Consider the following 19,951-nt stretch of genomic DNA (forward strand, 5'->3'; position numbering starts at 1 on the left):
GCTGTATTGAACAGCACAGTTCATGGCTGCCCACAAGACCAGGCAGTGATTCATTCCATTGTACATGGGGCTGGAGCTGACTTGAAGGCACCTAACAGCTCTGGTAGCATAGTGGCTAAGACACTTGCCTGCTAACCAGATGACTGGCAGTTCAAACCCACCAGCCACTCCTCGGAAGGAAGGTTGGGCAATCCTACTTCCGTAGTGATACTGCCTCAGAAACCCAAGGAGGGGTCCCTATGAGTCAGGTATGACTCGACGGCACATAACAACAACAACAACAACAAGAAGAAGTTGCTAGAATTGTCAGGATTTGCACTTAATTGGATATGGGGATAAAGAGGAGAGAAGATTAAAGACGGTTTGGACAACAGGTAAAAATGATGGTAAAAGTCACAGAGAATGAATGATGGATAAAGAAAGATACTTCAATGGAAAAAAAGAGTTCAGTTCTGAATGTGTTGCATTTGGAGTTTCTATGAGACCGTGAGGTGTCCATTATACCATTGAATATATGGTTTTGGAGTTTAGGAGAGACGTTTGGAAGTATCAGTTTCATAGTCCATGTGCTACATGATGTGCATGGAAGTTGCTAGGCAACTGAGAGAAGAGGATACCAGATTCTGAAGAACACCTACCCATATGTAACTAACTTTTAAGAACGTAAAGCAGTGAGTTATTTGGTCTAATTGGTATTTACAATAAATCATTGTAGTATGTGTATTTGATCAGCAAGACTGGAAACAAAGATGCCATTTAGGAGCCTTTTGCAATTATCTGGGCAAGAATTGATAATAGCAATGGAGAAGAAAGGTGCCTTAAAGAAATACGTTGCTCATTTAAAGATATGTAATGATGTGATAATAACCTAAGTTGCTGAATGCTCCTTGGGATGGTTGGGGACCATGTGGGTTAGGGTCACTCCGGTTTCAAGGCGAGTCACTCTGGTTTCAAGGCATCCAACTCACCTATCCCACTGTACAATCCTTTTATTTATTTTCTCAAACAGCCAGCCCAACTCATGTGCCTCCAGACCATCTTAACTTCTTGCTCCTTTACCACCAGCCCGAACTTCACCTGATTTTTCTGTCCTCCAGTTGATATCTCTTGTTCACTCTCTCTTTGTCTACTGTTGAGTTGACTACTTCCCTCTTCTGTGTGACCATAAGCCACCAAGTAAATCTCTAATCATCCTTCTCCTTGTTACTGGTTACTTCTTGGAGGACACACATACACACACACACACACAAAAAAAAAAAAAAAAAAAAAGCTCTTATTGACCCTCTTCCCCCAGAAGCTCTACTTATCTCCTGTTTTCTTCCAAACTTCTAGAAAGACTGATCTTCTCTCCCTTTACTTTTCCATTGATTCATTGTCACTGTGGAGTCATTGTAAATGGTCTAAATACAATTAAAAGAGAGAGATTGGCAGAGTGGACTTAAAAACATGACCCTACTATGTGCTGTCTATAAGAAACTCCCTTCAAATATAATGATATAGATTGAAAGTAAAATGATGAAAAAAAGACATAACATGAAAATATTAATCACAAGAAAGCAGGAATACCTATATTGATAACAACTAGTGCATAAGACATTTGACTACTAACCAGAAGGCTGGTGGTTCAAACCCACCAGCCACTCCTCGGAGGAAAGATTGGGCAATCTACTTCTATAGTGATACTGCCTCAGAAACCCAAAGAGGGGTCATTCTGAGTCAGAAATGACTTGACAACAGTGAGTTTGGGTTGGTTTGTTTGTTTGTTTTGGAAAAGTAGACATCAGGGCAAATAAATTTACCAGAGATAGAAACAGACTTTACATAATGATTAAAGAGTGAGTCCATTAAGTTATAGCAATTCTAAATGTGTATGCACCAAACAGCAGCCTTGCAAAATATGTGAGCCAAAAACTTAAAAGAATTGAAAGGAGAAATAGACAAATTTACAATTATTGTTGGAGACTATCAATAATTGATGGAACAACTAGACAGAAAATCAGCCAAGGATATGCAAGAATTCAACCACACCATCAAATAACAAAATCTAATCAACAGTTATGAAACACTCCACCCAACACAGCAAAATACAGATTATTTTCAAGCATCACTGAACATAAAGCAAGATAGACTGTATCCTGGGCCATAAAACAAGCTTTAACGAACTTAGAGGAATTAAAATTCAGTGAGTATGTTCTCTTACCATAAGGGAATAAAACTAGTAATAACAAAAAGATAACAGGAAATTTTCCAAAATATTTAGAAATGAAAGAGCACATTTTAAATAATCCCTGGATCTAACAGGAAGTCTCAGGGGAAATTAAACACACACACACACACACACACACACGCGCGCGCGCGCACACACACACACACACACAGTGAACTAAATGAAAATATGTAAAAGCAGTATTGAGTGGGAAATTTATGGCACTAAATGTTTACATTAGAAAAGAGGAAATATCAAAGTCATAATCTAAGTTTCTATCTGAAATATCTAGAAAAAGAAGCACAAAACAAACCCAAAGGAAGGAAATAATAAAAACAGCTGAAACCATTATAATAGAAAACAAATAACTGGAAACAAATGAAGCAAACATCTCTTTCTTTAAAAAGAGCAATAAAATTGATAAACTTTAGCAAGACTGCCAGAAAAGAGACAGAAAGAAAGGAAATGGATAGGAATATAAAGGGACACAGAAAGAATCTCTGTGGTGATAGAATTATTTTTATATTATTGTATCAATGCAGATATCCAGAGCTATTGATTTTCTTACTGAGTTTTGAGAGTTCTTTATATATTCTGGATATAAATCCATTTTAAGATTGGTGATTTGCAAATATTATCTCCCAGTTTATGGTTATCTTTTCATTGTTATTAAGTGCTTTTCATTGAGCAAACATACTTAATTTTGATGAAATCCAATTTATCAGTTTTTTATTTTATTGAATGTATTTTTGGCACCACATACTAATGATATTATTCAGTAATTTCCACATTCTATGAGATCACCTTTCTTTGGAATGGGTACAAATATGGATCTCTTCCAGTCACTTGGCCAGGTAGCTGTCTCCCAAATCTCTTGGCATAGACGAGTGAGTGCCCCTAGTGCATCTGTTTGTTGAAACATCTCAGTGGATATTCTTTCAGTTCCTAGAGCCTTGTTCTTTGCCAATTCTCTCAGTGCAGCTTCAACTTCTTCCTTCAATACCATTGGTTCTTGATCATATGCCAGCTCCTGAAATGAAAGAACATTGACCAGTTCTTTGTGGTACAGTTACTCTGTGTATTTCTTCCATCTTCTTTTGATGTTTCCTGCCTCATTCAATATTTTCCCCATAGAATCTTTGAATACTGTAACTCGAGGCTTGAATTTTTTCCTTCTTTCTTTCAGCTTGAAAAATGCTGAACGTGTTCTTCCCTTTTGGTTTTCTAACTCCAGATCTTTGCACATTTCATTATAGTAATTGGTTTTGTCTGCTTCAGCTGCTCTTTGAAATCTTCTGTTCAGTTCTTTTATCTTGTCATTTCTTCCATTTGCTTTAGCTATTCTCCATTCAAGGGCTAGTTTCAGAGGCTCTTCTGAAACCAGTCTCTTCTGGTCTTTTCTTCCTTTCTTGTCTTTTTAATGACCTTTTGCTTTCTTCATGAATGATGTTCTTGATGTCATCCCACAATTCCTCTGGTTTTCAGATATTGGTGTTCAGTGTGTGAAATCTGTTCTACAGAGGGTCTCTAACTTCAGGAGGGGTATAATCAAGGTCATAATTTGGCTCTCATGGACTTGTTTTAATTGTCTTCAGCTTCAACTTGAACTTGAATGTGAGCAGTTGATAGTCTGTTCCACAGTCAACTCCTGGCCTTGTTTTGGCTGAAGATATTGAGCTTCTTCATGACCTCTTTCCACAAATGTCGTCAGTCTGATTCCTGTGTACTGCATGCAGCAAAGTCCAAGTGTATAGCTGCCATTCATGTGTTGAAAAAAGGTATTTGCAATGAATAACTTGTTGGTCTTGCAAAACTCTATCATGCAATCTCCAGCATTAGTACTATCACCAAGACCATATTTTCCAACTACCTGTGATTTTTCTTTGTTTCCAACTTTTGCATTCTAATCACCAGTGATATTCAACACCTCTTGATTGTGTGTTTGGTCAATTTCAGGCTGCAGAAGTTGCTAAAAATCTTCAATTTCCTCATATTTGGCAATGGTAGTTGGTACATTAATTTGAATAATAATAGTATTAACTGGTCTTCCTTGTAGGCATATGATATTATCCTATCACTGACAGCATTGTATTTCAGGATAGATCTTAAAATTCTTTGTGACAATAAATACCACACCATTCCTCTTTATCATTCCTGGCGTAGTAAGTCATGTGGTTGTCTGATTCAAAATGGCCAAAACCAGTCCATTTTAGCTCACTAATGCCTAGGATATTGATATTTATCTCTTCCATTTCATTTTTGACAACTTCCAATTTTTCATAGATTCATACTTCATACATTCCACGTTCTGATTATTAGTGGATGTTTGCAGCTATTTCTTTTCATTTTGGGTCGTGCCACATCAGCAAATGGAGGTCCCAAAAGCTTTACTTCATCCACATTATTAAGGTTGGCTCTACTCTGAAGAAGCAGCACTTCTCCAGTCTTATTTTGAGTGCCTTCCACCTGAGAGGCTCATGTTCCGGCCCTTTCCTTCTTCCAAGTCTGTCTTAGTCTGGAAGCTCCGCTGAAACTTATCTACCATGAGTGACCATACTGGTATTTGAAACACCAGTGGCATAGCCTCCAGCCTCACAGCAGCATGCAAGCCACCACAGTATAACATACTGACAGATGAGTGGTGGTGTAAAGATTTACAGCCTTGGAAACCCAGTGGGGGGTCACTGTGAGTAGAGTCAAGTCACTGGCAGTGAGTTTGGTTTGGTTTCATTCCACTATTGTTTTATAACCTAAGGAATATACTCAACTAATGAAAATAGCCAAGAAACAAACAATGACATTTTCATTTAATATATTTGAGGGTATTTTTAAATACTTCCAAAATATTTAGCACGTGACAAGAGGTTATATACGTGTGTGTGTGTATGTGTGTGTGTGTGTATATTTGAGTTTTTATAGCATTATATATGCTTATTTGTGTTTACATATTTATGTAAGCACAAATATATAGAACACTATATAAATGCTAATAAACATATATATGTATATATGTGATTATTAACTCTGCAACTAAAGCAGTTAAAGATCACTATGTATAATATATTTTCTAAAATTTCCTGCAAGTATGTGATTTTATTCAGTTTTCAAATATTTAGTTCTGAATGAGAATCAAGAATGACTGAGAGAAGTTATTCTAGATACCTGAAAAATAGTGATACACTGAAGATTCCTAAGCCAGCATATCTCATGATACAACATACCTTCCACCTCAGCACCATTTCAGGTATGTACAAAGGCACTAAAATCATTCTAATCTGTCAGTTGGGTATCTTAAAAAATATAGCATTTTGTCAAACCTAATCATAAATTTGCTAAAGAGTCTTGATTAACTTCAGGTTTTATCAATATCCTGTAAAGGAAAGCTGGTGGAATTAGAACTTTATAATTGTTGTGATATCTTTAACTGAACATAAGATACATATGTATAGGAAAAATAGTATTTTTCCAAAATCTAACATCATTAGTATCATCTAACAACATTGTAAAAAATAAAATTTCACCAGAAAGAGTTGTTTTTAAGTAGTAATAAGACCATGCAATGTCTCCTATAAGCTATCTGGTTTAACAGAGTGGCAATAGAACTAAAAATCCCACATTGTCTTTGAAACTGTTAGTTAGCCAGAATATGGCTAAATTGGGAGGGAAACAATTTTTATCCTCAGGTAGAAACTGTAGATTCAAAACCTTGAAGGAAAAATTTTCAGGACTTACTGAAGAATAATAGTTACATGAAGCTAAAAATCCTGTTACGTGCCACGGAGTCAGACCCGACTCATAGCAACCCCTCCTTGGGTTTCTGAGGCAGTATCACTATGGAAGTAGATTGCCCAACCTTCCTTCCAAGAAGTGGCTGGTGGGTTTGAACCGCCAGCTAAAAATCCTAGCATTAAGTTAATTAGTCTGTTATGTTAGATTCTCTCCCTCATATCTCATTCTTTGTGTCTTGATTTCATGGGTCTCTTGTCTGTTTTTCTACTCTTTCCTTAACCAAGGCAGACAGAGGCAATTGAGTATCTACAGCTAACTGCCGTAATAAGCTCTTTCCGGTTGCCATATGATCATTCATATATGATATCAGACTCCATCATAAGTATACTTCAGAATTAACCTAATTGTATCACGCATACCAGTGATTACAGTGCATGTCTTTGGTATGTCTTTGACCAGACCTGAGCTTCTACCCTTATTTTTTGATCTCTGGATTCTGCTTAATATGTAAAACCTTTATGGGAATTATGAGTGCTTCAAACAGATGCCTGTGGATGCATGTTTTCTAGAGTGCTGCTATAAATATAAACTGAGTGGCTTTGAACAACATAAATTTACTATCGCACAGTTCTAAAGACTAGTATTCTGAATTAAAGGTGTCAACAGGACCTTGCTCTCTGAAGAATCTAGAGGAAGATCCTTCCTTGTCTCTCCCCAGCTTGTGGTAGTTTTAGGAGTTCCTTAGCTGGCAACTGCAGTAACTCCTTGGTCACATGGTACTCTGTCTGTCTTTGTGTCTCTCCTCCTCTTTTATAAGGACAGCACTCAGGTTGGATTAGGACTTATCCTACTCCAGTATGACCTCACGCTAACTTAACACATAACATCTTCAACGACCCTATTTCTAAACATGGTCACTGCAAAAAGTACATGGAAGCAGCATCTTCTGACCCCCTCTAACTTCATAAGAGGAAGGCAGAATCACCATCAGCAGCCCAAGGCTTATTCCCGTGAGGCCAGACATGCCACCACCCTCTAGCCTTTTTACCAACTTTGACACCAACCGTCCCTCCCACAGTACTCACTACTTCTCTGCTGGTTTCGATAATTCGTTGCAGTGACCACACATAACTCACAGACAATACTCACAGTTATGGGGTTTATTAGGAAAGTAACGGGCTACTATTCAGATTCAGGAACATGCTCAGGATACAGTTCTTCAATCAAGACAGTCTCCTCTCTGCTGTGCCCTCAGACACACCTCTTTGGCCCTTGGCCTCTCGGCCTGGCCTGTGCCTCTGTGGGCCAGGTAAGCCTGCCACTGTGTCTCATGCCTTTTGATTCCACTGCCACCGTCTCTCTGCCGGGGTGTTTTTCAGCCAAAGAGGTCTAGCACAGGGATCTCAGGTCCAAGGATGTGCTCCACTTCACTTCCAGTTCTTTCTTGATGGCAGTGAGATCCCCTCTCTGCCTCTAGGTGAGCTTATTTTAAGCCTGGCAGGGTGACAAAACTAACCAATCCCACTGTCAGAGTTCTACACACTTTATTTCCATGGTCCCACCAGTAACCTGGTGGAAGTTAGAAAGACTATGGCTAGAAAAGCCATACCGAGTAATTCACTGCACCGCAGTCATATTCACAAGGACCAGGGGTTAATACTGCAATATGTCTTTTGATGGGACACAATTCAGTCTTTAACAACTAGCTTTGAAGCATTTGAGGTCACCAATATTCATTTATTTTAACTTTTTTTTTGTGATTTGGGTGAAATTTTACAAAGCAGTTTCATTTTACATTTAACAGTTCATACACGTTTTGTTTTGTGACATCAGTTACATTCCTCGCAGTGTAACAGCTCACCTCCCACTTCTTCTCTGAGGTTTCCTTGTGTCCTTCTTGCCTATGCATTTCTGTCTCCCTGCCTTTCTCCCTGTGCAAATGCTACCCCTCTGATCTCTCATGGTTGATTGTTCTAAGGAATGCATTTTCCTGGTGTAGGTGTTCAGCTCATAGGCCTGTCAGTTTGGCTGATAGTTGAGCCATAAGAGTTCATTTCTAGGCCTGAAAGGTGACTTGGGGCCATAGTCTCAGGGATTTTACCAGTCTCTATCACACCAGTAAGGCTGGTCTTTTTTATGATTTTGAGTTTTGTTCCACATTTTTCTCCCATTCTATTAAGATCTCCAATTTTGATCCCTTTCCAAGTGGTTGGCATTGATAGCCAGACATCATCTAGTTCTTGTGGTCTCAGGGTCATATAGGTTGAGGTTCTCATGGGCCATTAATCCTTTGGACTGTTTCCATGCATCTTTGATTTTCTTCACTCTTCTTTGCTCTGGATGAGGAGACCAGTAGTTACCACTTAGATGATCACTCAAGCTTTTAAGACCCTAGTCACTACTCACTGACATAAGATGTAGAACAAAATTTTTGTATACCATATTGTGCCAGTTGAGCTTGATGTCTCCCATGGCCATGGTCCCCAGCCCACAGTTCCAGTGACCAACTTCCTTAAAGTGTTTATTTGTAGCTAAGAAATTATCCTAACTTTGCCTCCTGTTATGTTTAAACTGCAAACAATATGCATTTTGTATGGGAAATTCTTTTATATTTTTGTCCTTTGTAAAATTATGTTTAAAACAATGTTTTACCATTAAATGTAATTTCATCTGATCCATGACACCCAGAGAAAATCCTGGCTTCCCACCCCTAATTCTTCCTCTGTTAGAAAAATGATGAGCTTGCTTAATGAAAAGAACCCCTGCCAAACCCATATTTTCATAAGATATTATTTGACAATAGGCTATAAATTAAACACTGATGCTTTTCATTTCTTATTTTTTATTTTGGCTACTTTTAGGTCTTCATCATGTGTCTCTTTAACTGTCTCCTTAAATCTTTTATTCTTATACTTGTAGTTTTAAATAAGCTTATAGTAGAATTTAAGTACAGAAACAAATGTTTATACACACACATATGCACACATGCACACATATATAGTTTGGCTTATATTTTGTGTTTCTAATATTTTTTTCATTAAAATTGTCTTTATCTATGAAAAATAGTGCTTTTATTTTATTTGCACTTCAATTGTTATTTGTTAGGTATTTTGTGGGTTTTTTTTATTATTTTTAATGCATTTTATTGAAATATAATTTATGTACAATGAAATACACAAAACTAAAGTGACATGGGTCAATGCTTTTTTTTTTTTTTTTTGCAGTGTTTCCTCCCCTCCCACCCTTGGCAACCAACAAAGAAAGTTTCCCTCCATATGTAAAACTTTCCTTGACCCTCCACAACAACGAACTAAATTATATTTGTCCTTCTGTGATTGACTTATTTCACTCAGCATAATGTCCTCCAAGTTCATCCATATTACATGGTGTTTTGCAGACTCTACATTATTCTTTAGGGCTGCATAATATTCCATTATGTGTGTGTCGTAGTTTGGTCAACCACTCTTCTGCTGATGGACACATAGGTTGTTTCCATCTTTTTGCTATTGTAAATAGTGCTCTGATGAACATGAGCGTGCATATATCTGTTCCTGTCCTGGCTCTCACCTCTCTAGGATATATATCTAGTAATGAGATTGCTGGGTCAAATGATATCTCCACTTCCAGCTTTCTAAGGAATCACCATATTGCTTTCCACAGTGGTTGTGTCACTTCACAGTCCCACCAGCAGTGTATGAGAGTCCCAATCTCTCCACATCCCTGCCAGCATTTGTTAGTTTCTTTCTTGTTGAACCTTGCCATCAGTGCTGGGGTGAGACAGTTTCTCATCATTGTTTTGATTTGCATCTCTCTGAAGGCCAATGATCGTGAGCATCTCTTCATGTATTAGCTGGCCACCTGAATATCCTCCTTAATGAATTGTCTATTCATGTCTTCTGCCTATTTTTCAATTGGTGTTGAGGCATTGGAGTCTTCTATAAATCTTAGAGATAAGTCCTTTGCTGTATAGGTAATTATCAGTAAATATGAATTTGTTGCTGTCATTTTTGTTATGTGCTTTTTCATGGTGTCCATTTCTTTATTCCATATAATTTTCTATACTGAGCTCATTTTGTTTATGAATCATGTTATCACTTCCTTTGCTGCTGTTGTTTTAGTGTTTGCTAAATATTTGTGCTGGTCCTCTTTTTTATTTTGATGTGAAAGTTTATCATTTTTCTTTGAGGTTACCCTGTGGTTTATAGGTTTTTTCCCAAGTTTAGAACAGTCCGTTCTATCTTGTAATTGTCTTGACATCCCTACCATCTTGAAGTTCTGTAACGACACAGTTTTTTTTCCTCTTTTCTGTTTGTAGTTGTCCTCATTTGTCAATTGATGTCTCTGGATCCCTGTTTACAATCTTGTAGGCTTCTTTCCTTTGGATACTTCCATAGCTGGGTTAGTTTCTGGGTTATATCACCATGTGTGTTAATGGTCAGTTGTTGTTGGCTGTTGTTGCTTCTCTGTCCAAAGGGCTCCCTTTAGCATCTCTTGTAAGGTTGGTCTGGTTTTAACAAATTCCCTTAATTTCTGCTTATCTGGAAATGTCCTAATTTCACCATCATATTTGAGGGACAGTTTTGCTGGGTAAATCTTGGTTGGAAATTTTTCTCTTTCAGGGTTTTATATATACTATCCCATTGTCTTCTCGCCTGCATGGTTTCTGCCAAGAAATCTGAGCTTACTCGTATTGGTTGCCCCTTGTAGGTAACTTTTCGTTTTTCCCATGCTGTTCTCATGATTCTTTCTTTGTCTTTGGTTTTGGTGAGTTTGATGATGATATGTCTTGGTAATTTTCTTTTGAGGTCTATCCTGTTAGGGGTTCAATAGATTTCCTGAATGGATATATTCTCATCTTTCATCATATCAGGGAAGTTCTCTTCCAACAAATATTGGACAATTTTCTCAGTGGTTTCATTTTTTTCTTCCTGTTCTGGAATTCCAGTGACATGTAGGTTATTTCTTTTGATGATATCCCACATGAACCTTAGGCTTTCTTCATTTTGTTTTGATCTTTTTTCTGATTGATCCATTTCCAAAGAAGTATTCAGGTACTTGTCTTCAATCTCATAATTCTGTCTTCCATTGCATCAATTCTACTCCTTTGCCCTTTTAATGTGTTATCCATTTCTGACAATTAGTAATAATCTTCTGGATTTCTATCTGTAGACTTTGAATCATTTCTAATTTTTCATTTATTTTGTCATTTTATTCTTGTATTTTCTTCTGAAATTCTTCTAGGCTTTTGTCTGTGTTTTCCTTGATCTGTCTCTCAATCCTTTGAAGATACCTAAAGATAATTCTTTTGAATTCTTTATCAGGGAGTTCCAATGCTGCCTCTTCCTCAGGGACATGTTTTGGGTCTGTATCCTGGTCCCTTGTTTCTCCTGCTTTATCTTGCTTCTTTTTGTGGACTGTGATGCTCTGTTCTCTCTGAGGCATTGTGATGTTTTATGTTTATATTTAATTGGTGATCGTATGTTAGAGTAACTTGCCCACGATTTTTGTTTTCTTTGTTTTGTTTGTATGTTATTTATGCAAGCAGGGTACTGTGCTGTGTTCCTCTATTCACTAGTTGGCAGCACTTATACACTCACCACCTATCTCCTTTCCTGTTGTCAGCCTCTTGTATGTGCCTGCCGACCTTGGCAAACAGAGCCTATTCTTAGGTCCTTGGAATTGAAATGAAAATGCTATCACTTTAAAATCCAAAATGGTTGCCACTTGTAGAGATACAAAATGGCTGTGTTCTCGGTAACTTTAAATATCCAAAATGGCCGCTGCTTGTAAACATTCAAAATGACTGTGCCCTCTATCACTTTCAATATCTAAAATGGTTGCTGCTTATAAACAATCAAAATGGCTGTGCCCTCCAGACAGCGGAAAGTCAACTGCTCAGGTTGTCTCCCTCCTTCTGTTTCCTTTCCTAGTCATAGGCCACCAGCACAGTCATTTCTGCAGCCCTTGATGACCAGGGCTGATCTTTAGGTCAGTTCTCAGGTCCCAACACCACTTGGAAATATTCAGGCTGTTGGTCCTGTCAGAGTAGCTGACAGTCCACAGCTCCGACTGTCTCTGTACTCACTGTTTTACTGAGGTTTTTCAACTAGTTGGTGCCTAATCCACTTCTGTATATTTCCTTTCAAAGCTCAGGGCTCCAGGATTATCTTCTGTATCTCTCAATTGGTTTTTCTTTTCTTTGTTGAAGAGGGTCTGTGTTGCTTGTCTACCTATTCCTCCAACTTACCGGAAGTCTATTTTTGTATTATTTTATAGATTTTTTTTTTCCTGCCAGTGCATCACCTCCAATAGGTTCTTATTATGACTGGTACGCCTTATGGTGGGGAGCTCTGGTGAAGTAGTGCCTGAGGCATTTGACTGCTAACCAGAAGGCTGGCAGTTCAAACCCACCAGCCACTCCTTGGAAGGAAGTTTGGGCAATCTACTTCTGTAGTGATATACCTTGGAAACCCAAGAAGGGGTTGCTATGAGTTGGGTCTGACTCGACAGCACATAACAACAACATATGCATCTTACTGGAGAAAACATGTCATGTCTTTTTTATAATATATGGTCATTTTAAGAGCTCTAGGAAGCATCAGGAGCAATGACAAAATACAATCATTTTGTCTTCAAACAGCTTAGAAGAAAAGAATGAATAATAGGTGGAGTGATCATGCCTATTTTAAGTAGGTTCCACTTTTATTAAAGAGAACCATTGACCTAATAAGCCAGTAGGACTTAAACATTCTGAGAACAGAAAGACTAGTGAGCATCTTAGGGCACCATGAGAGTTCAGCCATGACAGTGATGCTGGAGAGAGCCAGAGGTCTAGTTCCTGCAGCTTACCACTCCTCAGGTATAAAGGTGATGTATTTCTACACTTGAGGTGGCAGGAAGGGAGACTGCAAATGTATTTTAATGGATAGAATTTTATCATACTGATGCTTGGTATGTCTCATAGGTTTACTGCATTTGAATTACTACTTTTTAATTACAATGTTTTTATTTATTTGAAACAAGAAATACTCAGAAAAAATATAATTAATATTAAAATATAATAGCATATATGCTGTATATACCTCTTTTAGTTGAGAACTCTTCATTCATAGTAACCCAGGACCTCATATTGTCTCTATCCCAGTAGTAAGCAACAGAGAAGTTGAGTTCAAAGTCAAACTAACAGTACTTTCTTTAATATAGTTGTCACATGGAGTTTCTGTTTGCAAAGTATTTAAAACACTGCCTGGTCCTTAGTTAGTACTTTTTAAGTGTTTGATAAATTAAAAAATAATGATAAGCCATAGCAAGGATCTTGAAAGTCTACCTCTAAATAATAATGAAAATGATAAATAATGTCACTCTTCCAAACTAAAAATTAATGGGAAGGGGTTCTTTCCAGAGTGAGCACCTGTAAACCAAATGCATTTTGCTCTGGTTTAGGCCATTAGTAAGTAGCTATTTTATGTACCTTCATCATCTCCAGGCAGGAGCCTCTTGATGTTTATGAAAGCAGTGCCAAATCAGGATGAACTATGGCTCCTATTGTGATTTCCCTCTTATCTTTTGACTTTTCACTCCCACTCTATTCTTTTATGTAAAATGCAGTTTTAGAATAGTCATAGTAAAAGTGCTAGGAGAGTGATCAGTTACCTAATTCATCCTCTATGACTGGTTTTATTGCTAGCACCAGAGAGCATGCACCTCCTTTCCAACCGTGCTAGCATGGGTTGTTCTAATAGGCTTTCACCTGGCTCCCCTCCACCACTCTGGCTTCCTGTCTGTGCAGTCTTTTATTCTTTTCTACCCCTCCTTCCTGAATCCCATTCTTGCCACCAAACAATACATTCTGTTGGACCTTAAGACAGAAAAAGAAAGAAAGGGAAGTGAGACATAATGAAACATTGGTTTTTGTTTATTTGTTTGTTGCTTAAGTTTAGCAGCCTTGTTTTAATGTATTTTTCTAGATTGTATAAAGTCTCAGAATTACATTTTCCTCAGTAACTTTATCACCAACTCACCCCACCCATATGTTTAAGTGTTTAATGACATCTGAATAAAGAAGGTTTGACTGTTTTGCCCATACCAGTTGCTACAGCCATAGATTAAGCTCGTCTCTCCCAAGCTATACATTTTAGAGGAAGATCCTAAAAGAATTGGAAACATAGCCCATCTCACTGAGAACTGGCACATCAGAACCACACACAGCTACCTGAATGCTCTGAGCCACATATTTGTCTCTTTACTTCTGGTTACTACCCACTCTATTCTAGTTGGTTCTCACATTCTTTGTGTTGTCTTTTCAAAAGCACAAAAGTTTTGATGTAGTCTCATTTATTTATTTTTGTTTGTTTCTCAAGATTTTGGTGGCGTTATCTAAGAATCTTTTGCCAAATCTGAGGTCATAAAAATTTACCCCTATGCTTTCCTCTAAGAGTTTTATAGTTGTTGTCTTATATACAGGTATTTGATCCATTTTGAGGTAATTTTTATATATGGTATGAGGTAAAGGGCTAACTTCATTCTTTTGCAAGTAGCTATTAAGTTTTCCCTGCATCTTTTGTTGAAAACACTGTTCATCATCAAATGGTCTTGGTACATGCTTGGAAAATGAGTTGATCACAGATGTGGGTTTATTTCTGAACTCAGTTTTGTTCCTTGATCTATATGTCTGTCTTTATGCTAGTACTACATTGTCTTGATTATTGCTTTGTAGTAAGTTTTGAAACCAGAAACTGTGAGTCTCCTACAATATACTTTTTCATGATTATTTTAGCTATTTTGGGCCTTTGAAATTCTATATGAATTTTAGAATCTTCTTATCTATTTCTAGAAAGAAGTCTTCTGGGATTCTAAATGGGATTGTGTTCAATCAGTAAATCAGTTTGGAGAACATCTCCTTCTTATCACCACTCATCTGTCAGTTTGTTGTACTCTGGTAGCTTGTATGTTACTTTGAAGTTGGAGGCTATGCCACTGGTATCTCAGATACCAGCAGAATCACCTATGGTGGACAGGTGTCAGCAGAACTTCCAGACTAAGATAGTCTGAGAAGAAGGACATGGTCATCCACTTCTGAAAAAATTGGCCAGTGAAACCTTGTAAATAGCAGTGAAACACTATTTGATATAATGCTGGAAGATGAGCCCCAGGTTGGATGGCACTGAAAATATGACTAGGGAAGCCTCACTCAAGTAGAGTCAAACTTAATAATGTGAAGGGAGTAAAGCTCTCGGGACCTTTATTTGCTGATGGGGCGTGACCCAAAATGCAAAGAAACAGCTGCAACCATACATTAATAAATCAGAATGTGAGATGTACAAAGTATGAATCTAGGAAAATTTATAATTGTCCAAAATGAAAGGGAATGGATAAAGATCAATATCCTAGGCATTAGTGAGTTGAAGTGGACTGGTATTGGGCATTCTGAATCAGACAATCTTATGGTCTACTATGCCAGGAACGACAAAGAGGAATGGCATCAGATTCATGGTCAAAAAAATGTTGCAAGATCTATCCTGAAGTACAGTGCTGTCAGTGATAGAATAACATTCATATGCCTACAAGAAAGACCAGTTAGTACTACTGTTATTCAAATTTAGACACCAACCACCAAAGCCAAAAACAAAGAAACTGAATATTTTTACCAACTTCCACCACATGAAATTGACCAAACAAGGCTTCAAGATATATGGATTATTACTGGAAATTGGAACACAAAAGATGCAAACAAAGAAAAATCATTGGTCCTTAGAAAATATGGCCTTTGTGATAGAAATGACACCGGAAGTTACATGATATAACTTTGCAAGATTAATGACTTAGTCATTGCAAATACCTTTTTATAACAACATAAATGGTGGCTATACACATAGAATTCACCAAATGGAATACACAGAAATCTGATCAATTACATCTTAGAAAGAGGTGATGGAGAAGCTCAGTATATCCAGTGAAAACAAGACCAGGGGCTGAGTGTAGAGCAGATCATTAATTGCTCGTATACAAGTACAAATTGAAGCTAAAGAAAATTAAAACAAGTCCAAGAGAGTCAAAATAGGACTTTGATTATATCTGTTCTGGTTACCTAGTGCCGCTCTGATAGGAATATTACCAAAAATGGTGTGGCTTTAACAAACAGGAGTTTATTCTCTTACAGTTTGGAGGCTTTAAGTCCAAGTTCAAAGTGCCAGGCTCTAAGTGCTGGTGAAAGCCCCTTAGCCTTGGGGTTCAGCTCTACTTCCTGCTCCCAGCCCACTGGGGCTAGAGGCTTTGCTTCACTCAGACTCCTGGCTGCTAAGGCTGACAAACCTAAGGTTAACAAGTAAAAAGGCACAGTCCCAATGTTATGAAAGCCACATGGCAGGCCATTAATTCAAATCCATGGTAAGTCCCAAGGCTGGCAGAGCATGGCAGGTTGCTGAACAATGACACAGCTACATGCAGGGTTCAAGCATGCCATAAGCTAGAGACCATTCCCAAAGCTGTTTCTTGCATACAGGAAGCAGACCACATACCCAAAGCAGCTACTCAGCTGCTCCAGTGGATTCCACCATGGAGTTAATTACTAATCTCACCATGGGGAATAACTACATTCAGCTGCTCAGCCACTCAACAGGCCCAGCCAAGTTGACACACAAACTTAACCACCACAATATCCTAGCTGAAATTAGAAACCATCTGAAGAATAGATTTGACCCATTGAAAACCAGTGACTAAAAACCAGATGAGTTGTGGGATGACATGACGAACATCATATATAAAAAAAGCAAGCAGTTATTAAAAAGGCAAGAAAGGAAAAAAAGACCAAAATGGATATCAAAAGATACTTGCTCTTGAAAGGAGAGTAGCTAAAACAAATGGAAGAGATATTGACATGAAAGAGCTGAACAGAAGATTTCAAAGTACAGCTAGCAAGATAAAATATTCAGTATTGAAGGATTCTGTGGGCAAATACTGAACAATTTAGGAAACATCAAAGAAAGGTGGAGAGAATACACACAATTCCTGTACCAGAAAGAATTGGTCACTGCCCAAAACTATTTCAGGAGGTAGCATATGATCAAGAAAATGGATTGAAGGAAGATGTTCAAGCTGTACTGAAGGAATTGGCAAAAAACAAGGCTCCAGGAATTGATGAAATGTACCCAATGAGATGTTTCAACAAAGAGATGCAGGCCTGAAGGCACTTACTTGTTTATGCCAAGAGCTTGGAAGACAGCTATCTGGCCAACTGACTGGAAGAGATCCATATTTGTACCCATTCCAAAGAAAAGTAATCCAACAGAATGTGGAAATTATCAAACAATGTCATTAATATCACATGCAAGTAACATTTTGGTGAAGATAATTCAAAAACAGTTGCCGCAGTACATGGACAGGGAACTTCAGAAATCCAAGCCAGATTCAAAAGAGGATGTGGAACAAGGTTTATCACTACTAATGTCAAATGGATCTTGGCTGTAAGCAAAGAATACCAGAAAGAGGTTTACCTGTGTTTTATTGACTATGCAAAGCATTTGACTTCATGGGTCATACAAATTACGGATGACATTGCAAAGAATGGGAATTCCAGAACATCTAATTGTGCTCATGAGGAACCTGTATATAGACCAAGAGGCTGTCGTTCAAACAGAACAAGGGGGTTCTTCATGATTAAAATTAATGAGGAAGTGTGTCAGGGTTGTATCCTTTCACCATACTTATTCAATCTCTTTGCTGAGCAAATAATCCAAGAAACTGAACTATATGAAAAAGAATGTGGCATCAGGATTGGAGGAAGAATCATTTACAACCTGTGATGTGCAGATGATATGGCCTTGCTTGATGAGCATGAAGATGACACATTTACTGATGAAGATCAAAGACTATACAGTCTTCAGTATGGATTACACCTCAACATAAAGAAAACAAAAGTCCTCAATTGGACCAATAAGCAGCATCATGATAAATGGTGAAATGGTTGAAGTTGTCAGAGACTTCATTTTACTTCGATCCACAATCAACAGTCATGGAAGCAGCAGTCAATAAATCAGATGTCACTTTGCAATGGGCATATTTGCTGGAAAGCACCTCTTTAAAATGTTGAGAAGCAAAGATGTCACTTTGAAGACTAAGATGTACCAGACCCAAGTCATGGTATTGTCAGTCACCTCATTTACATGTTAAAGCTGGACAATGAATAAGAAAGACTGAAGAAGAGTTGATGCCTTTGAATTATGGTGTTGATGAAGAATACTGAAAATGTCATGGACTGCTAGAAAAACAAACAAATCCACCCTGGAAGAAGTGCAGCCAGAATGCTTTTTAGAAACAACAGTGTCCAGACTTTGTCTCACCTACTTTGGTCATGTTGTCAGAAGAGACCATTCCCTGGAGAAGGATATCATGCTTGGTAAAGTGGAGGGTCAGCAAAAAAGGGGAAGACCTTCAACAAGATGAATTGACATGGTGGCTGCAACAACAAGCTCAAGTATAGCAAAGAGTGTGAGGATAACACTGGACCAGGCAGTGTTTCATTCTGTTATACATAGGGTCACCGTGACTCAGAGCTGACTCGACAGCACCTAACAACTTTGAAACAAATGAGATTACCATGAGCTGGAATCAACTTTACAGCAACTGGTTTTGAGGGAGGAGTAGGATTTTGTCAAATGCTTTTTCTTCACCTACTGAGATTATCCTGTGATAATCTCAGTTTTTGATTCTGTTGTCTGATGTATTACATTAATTGATTTTCAGATGTTGAAACAACCTCTTATTCTTGAGATAAATCAGACTTTCTTATGTTGTGTATTTCTTTTTATACACTGGTAGGTTCAGTTTTCGGGAGCTCTGGTAGCATAGTGCCTAAGGCACTTGACTGCTCACCAGAAGGCTGGCGGTTCAAACCGAGGAGCTCGGAAGGAAGGTTGGGCAATCCTACTTCCGTAGTGATACTGCCTCGGAAACCCAAGGAGGGGTCGCTATGAGTCGGGGCCGACTCGACGGCACATAACAACAACAACAACAGGTTCAGTTTTCTAGTATTTTGTTAAAGATTTTTGCATCCATATTCATAAGGAATATATTAGTCTGTAGTTGACTTTTCTTGTCATATGTTTGGTTTGGTTTTGCTGATTGCAAAACACCTTGACTAGGTGTTTACTGGCCTCACAGAGTGATTTTGGAAATGTTTTCTTCTCCTATTTTTTGGAAGAGTTCATGAAGAATTGCTACTAATTCTTTGAATGTTTGGTAGAATTTAGCAGTAAATCCGTATGGGCATGGGCTTTTCTTTGAGGATAGGTTTTGGTTACTGATATAATCTCCACTTTTTAAAGGTCTACTCATATTTCTGTGTCTTCTTGACTCAATTTTAGTAGTTTGGTAGTTTGTGTCTTCTATGAATTTGTCCATTTCATCTGAGTCATGTCATTTGTCGGCATCCAGTTGTTCATAGTATTGCCTTATAATCTTTTTTTCTTTAAGGTCAGTAATACTGTCCCTTCTTTTGTTTCTAATTCTACTATTTTGAGTCTTCTTTCTTCTTTTCTTGATCAAACTAGCTAAAGGTTTATCAATTTCATTGATCTCATCCAAGAGTCAATTTTTAGTTTCATTGATTATCTCTATTTTTCTATTGTCTGCATCACAAATTTCCATTCGGATCTTTATTATGTCCTTCCTTCTGCTTGATTTAGTTTAGTTTGCTCTTCTTTTCCCAGTATATTAAGATAAACATTTAGGTTTTAGAGATCTCTCTTATTTCTTAATGTAGGCACTTACACAGAAATTTCCCTCTAACTTCTGCTTTAGCTGCATCCTGTAAGTTTTGGTATGTTCTATCTTGAGTTTCATTCATCTCAAAGTATTTTCTGATTTTTTTTCTTTGATTTATTGGTTCATTAGGAGTACATTGTTTAATTTCCACATATTTTCATGTTTCTCGAATTTTTCCTGTTATTAATTTCTGATCTTATTCTATTGTGGGAGCTCTGATAGCATAGTGGCTATGACACTTGACTGCTAACCAGA

At 37.7% G+C, this 19,951-nt stretch overlaps 1 protein-coding gene across 1 annotated transcript in view; it reads left to right on the top strand.

Moving 5' to 3' along the window:
* The window catches only part of TBC1D5 (TBC1 domain family member 5), a 544,439-nt gene that overhangs the window by 243,465 nt on the left and 281,023 nt on the right, over window positions 1-19,951 (top strand). The gene's annotated exons all lie outside the window — the stretch shown is intronic.

Source organism: Orycteropus afer, unplaced genomic scaffold, assembly GCF_000298275.1.
Source record: "Orycteropus afer afer isolate SDZICR_OR568_19922 unplaced genomic scaffold, OryAfe1.0 scaffold00003, whole genome shotgun sequence".
Lineage (NCBI taxonomy): Eukaryota > Metazoa > Chordata > Mammalia > Tubulidentata > Orycteropodidae > Orycteropus > Orycteropus afer.